The following is a 5,272-nucleotide window of genomic DNA, read 5'->3' as shown; positions in this document are numbered from 1 at the left end:
TCCCGCCTTCTTTTTTTTTTTTTTAAATATATATTATGACTCAAAACATTTAATCGGGTAGAGAAAAAGTTGTAGCGGTGTGAAGTCATTAAACATTACACTCCACCCTGTCAGCTGCTATGGGCAATTTTTATTGAGCAGGATTTGAAGGTTACTGGCCATGAGAAATGTATCATACAATGTTTATCATAAAAAGCAGCAAGGTATATTAATTGACTTCCAACGATGATTTAAACAGCAATATTTCTTGTTTATTTCAACTTAATAACCGTCGTATAAATTGTCTATTAATTTGCTAGTTAAGCGCATAGAGATTCATAGAGTTCAACGTCTCTTACATCATATTGAAAAAAAGTTTTTGGTCACTGATTTAATCAGAGGACAAATTAAAGGAAAATGTTGGTTTTGGTCTACTTGTTCATCGTATAGGGAATTATCTTCTTCTGGTTGATGGGCATGTTTCTTTTAGGATGACTCAGCCTCATCCACAGAGTACGGTGACTCGAATGATTTTATGGAGAATTATGATGACATGTTTGACAGTGCGTGCTACCAACACCGTCAAGACACCAGCTAAGGAAATATCTCTAAAGAAATCTGGGATTCTTCTTCCAATACGAGACTTGTATAATCTCGCTCGAACACTTTAATGTTGGTTTTTCCTTCATCAAACATCTGTACAACGTGAAAGATACAGACTGAGAAACACAAAAATTTATAAGATCTTTGATTTAACGTTTAGAAAGTATAAATGACTACTGACGCTGACATTTACGGTAATTGGCTAGTTTTGCTTTAGATTCACCAGACTAACATCACCAATTTAAGATTCATGACCACAGTCTGCTCTGAGATTCATGAGCTGTGGAGAGCCACTTCGATATTTCAGTATATGCCCATGTGAGAATTTAATAATACATATCCATCATTAAATCTCTGATATGCACCTTGGACTCGAAAGGAGGAAGAGTAATCAGCAACAGTTCTGCCTAGGTAGGTCTAGGTGGGAAGTTGTAGCTCTGAGATTAAGGTGTTGGCCTACTGAGTGAAGGGTCATGAGTTTGGTTTCCCGGGCCACCAAGGTGACACTCCTGGGCCCCTGAGCAAGGCCCTTAACCCTCAATTGCTCAGCTGTATAAATAATAAAGATAAATGTAAGTTGCTGTGGATAAGGGTGTCTGCCAAATGCCATAAATGTTTATTGGTCTTTGTTCTAGTAGAGTTTCTGAGACCCAGTGTTTCAGTAGTTGGGTCACCTACAAGCCCGTATGTCCCCATATCAGAGGCTAAACTGACCAGATTGCAGGAAATGTTTTAGTCAGGAGGATATCTGAACTATGAGTATCTATAGCTATACACACCCTGAACAACAAACCCAAGTCTCAGATGGACACAGACATGGCAGCATTGATGTGTGAGAGCTCTCATGGAGCCACAGGTTGTCCATCACTATCCAAAATCACACAGCCTGTTTAGAGTTAGATCAAAGTGGATGACCCTACAGAAAAAGGTCCTCCATCCACGATTAAGCTCTAAGTGTACTGTGTACTCTCAGATCCAGAATCGATTGAACAGTCTTTGTTTAATGAAAAAAAAAAGATGACCAAAAACTAATTGAATATTTGACTATGTTGTTTAACTATTGATAAACTAGTAACCGGGGGGCACGGTGGCTTAGTGGTTAGCACGTTCGCCTCACACCTCCAGGGTTGGGGATTCGATTCACGCCTCCGCCTTGAGTGTGGAGTTTGCTCCCCGTGCCTCGGGGGTTTCCTCCGGGTACTCCGGTTTCCTCCCCCGGTCCAAAGACATGCATGGTAGGTTGATTGGCATCTCTGGAAAAATTGTCCGTAGTGTGTGATTGTGTGAGTGAATGAGAGTGTGTGTGCCCTGTGATGGGTTGGCACTCCGTCCAGAGTGTATCCTGCCTTGATGCCTGATGACGCCTGAAATAGGGACAGGCTCCCCGTGACCCGAGATAGTTCGGATAAGCGGTAGAAGATGAATGAATGAATGAACTAGTAACCCAGTGCAACCCATTGCATCACCATGCCACCTTAGTATTTAATCAGCACTTATTCATATCTTGCACAATTAGTACGAATTAACTCATTAACAAAAAATCATTGAGGAGTATGGGAAATGTATAAACAAGTGAACAAGCCTATTGTGTTTAACACGTAGTCACCTGTGCCCACATTTGTTTAAACCTCAAAACTAACATTTCCAACAATTCCTAGCCAACAGGCTCATCACATGAATCAATACCAAACTCTATATTAACTTATGCAGTAGTCTAGGTTGTGTTATGTCTGTGATACCCACATTTCAATCTACAGCATATAAACCATGAACTATTCACTTACCATCTGTGAAGTGGTGGCTTATTGGCCAAATATTGGTATGAAGCTAATGCGCTCAAATCCCAGCGCTGCCAGAGTTGGGCCCTCGAGCAAAAAACCTTAATCCTCAGCTGGTGCTAGTTGTATCCTATCTCAAGTGTAAGCCGCTTTGGATAAAAGCATCGGCCAAATGAGCTCGATCTACATTCTGAGGATTTAGTTTGGTTACCTGGATAACTCTTTTACATATAACCTGACCATTTGCCTGGTTCTGTGTTGTGCTTCTACATTGCTCTTTTTTATTAGCTGTACTTCTTCTCCATTAATAAACTCTAACATTTACCGTAGAGCTCTCAGGTGTGCACTATGACAGCATGACAATATAACAAAGGCATTTTTTAAAAAAATGCTTGTAAGGAGAGTTGTACACCTAATTAACATTAAAGAGACTCTACAATGGAGTTGGTTAAGATTGCTACAATGTGATCCAGCACCAGTTTGTGCAATTGATACTCATGTCAAACCCAGAACGGTGTAAATATATAACAATATATAAAGCATGTGTTATATTTTTTCTGTTCTTCTTTTGCCAAGAATATACCATCCGACCAAATTCTAACGAACGTTATCTAAGCAATCTGAGGTCAGTCCAAATCACAGTACCACAATCCCAAGACTACACTGAAGTGAACACCATATATTATATTTATTCTGTAGCACGAGGACGTTCTGTAGCACGAGGACGTTTTCTGTGAGACAGACCAGACACCGATGTGTGTGATCTATAGAAATGGACATCAAGGGCACAATATCAAACCTAAACTGAAGTGGCCAGGAATAAGAATATATAATATATAAGAACTATATTTTGTGTTATCATGTTTGTAATGGTTGGTGGTTTGATTCCTCTCTCTCTCTTCTGTGTGTATGGAAGTTCTGCCTGTGCATCTGGGATTTCCTCAGGGTACTCCAGTTTCCTCCTGATTGGCATTTCCATGTGTCTAAACACGTGTCTGTGTGTGTGTGTGATTGTGCCCTGCGATGGGTTGGCACTGTCTGTCAGCTCATATTTAGAAAAGGGAAGATTGTGCTTTCCTCTGAGTGTGTGATGCTGCATGTACAAGCTAAAATCATGAATATTAGTTGTCGCATTAAAATTTTAAATTGTGTGGAAGCCTCAGCTTTAGCCTCTTACTACCTAATATATATATATACACCGTTTCATATATTTTAGCAACCCAGGTCTTTGTGCAACTTTGAAAAGAGACTCTAACCAGCATGAAATCGCACACAAGTCCTCCTGCCCTTTTCAACTGAAGAGATTAATCAAGAAAAAGCCAACGGTCAGGGAAGAAACGGAAGCCCTGGCTGGCATGAGAGATTGTGTTGACATAAAAAAAGAAAGAAAAATAAAATGCTAAATGAAAGATGACTAAGATTTGCAAAAAAACCCACATGCACATCATTATACGTGATAAAATGTATAACACACCCAATCAGTGAAACCCAGTGAACCCAGACACTTCTACAGAGATGGATGCATGGCTGATTTGGAGTCGACTTTGTACAGCGTGAACATTATGAAACATGAAATTCAGTTTATGAAATGTAAATATCCACACAAACAAGTCTCTCCAGAGGAGGCTCGGTGTGTTGTTTTTATTCAGCTAGCCGAGGTCTATTCTTGCTCCATTGACGTCTTTTCAAAATTGGTGTAAATAATGACATTTTCTCTTTAAAATAGGTTGTGTAAATAAATAAATATTTGCTATCTTGGAGAAAACGGTAAATAGATCACTCAGGTTCTGAGTTCAAAGAACTTAGAAATCTTCTCGTAGGGCAAACTACAGAGATAATAAATAACCAAGGTAAGCCCCAGATATAATTTGCACTTAATATAAAGAGTTTCTTAATTATTCGGAAAACTCTGCTTATTTTGAGGAGTAGCACCAGTTTCTGAAGTAAGAAGGAGCTGAAACTGAAAAAGTTTGTGGTCTCAGGACCACAGGGAGGAATAAAGGCCATGATTCATACATTGGAGACCGAGATATTAACAAGAGCTCTTGTCATGCCCCAACCAGAAACCTTTACGCAGGTGGACCAAGCAAATGGGATATGATAATGTACTAGCTCATATTAAATATCTGATGCAATATATGCTGTATATTATGCAAGGTTTCTTATAAATACTTTATACCGTTAATTTATTAAATTCTGTATTGATTTTTTATAAAACATATGGCTGTAAGGTAAATCAAAAATTTATATGACTCACCTGAACAACCCCGACACTTACCCCAGGATGATGTTCTTTGTTCAAAGTTCAGCATCTAACACTGTCAGTACGTCCAAGCTAATCTTGATGCATCGCCATGGTGTTATCTGTTGTAGGCATGCACAGGTATGCAGATATGGGTGAAGAGGGAAAGGGAATACTCCTCTCTGCAACTGGACCATGGACGTTCTTACAAACAGACCACAGTCTGCCAGACAAAATCACCTCTTCCACTTTGTCTCACTCCCAACACTGGGCTTTCCCCAGGGATGCATATTGTCCCCTTTCCCTTTTCACTCCCTCTTCACCCTTATCTGCATACCTGTGTTCTTATAAAAGTAATAGTAAAAAAAAGAATATTTGCACTAATATTATTTGTTTCGTCTTGCGGAGCGTTTTTTTATATCAAAAGGAAGAACTGTGCTTAAAGCTATCTTTTTGTTACTAAAATTAGCATGTTGATTTTGTACGTAGGTTCTAGGGATTTAAACGATTCTACATCTGAATTTACTCAATGTTGTAAATATGAGGCAAGTCTTGTCAAAATTGACATCCATAGCAGCCAAAGATTTGTTCAGAAAGACCTGACAATGTTTGAGCAGGGATATGGAAAGTGATGACAAGTCTGTGCTAGGAAAATAGGCCGTCTACGTCA

The sequence above is a fragment of the Tachysurus vachellii genome, chromosome 5, assembly GCF_030014155.1.
Source record: "Tachysurus vachellii isolate PV-2020 chromosome 5, HZAU_Pvac_v1, whole genome shotgun sequence".
Lineage (NCBI taxonomy): Eukaryota > Metazoa > Chordata > Actinopteri > Siluriformes > Bagridae > Tachysurus > Tachysurus vachellii.
This window is presented reverse-complemented; position numbering follows the sequence as displayed.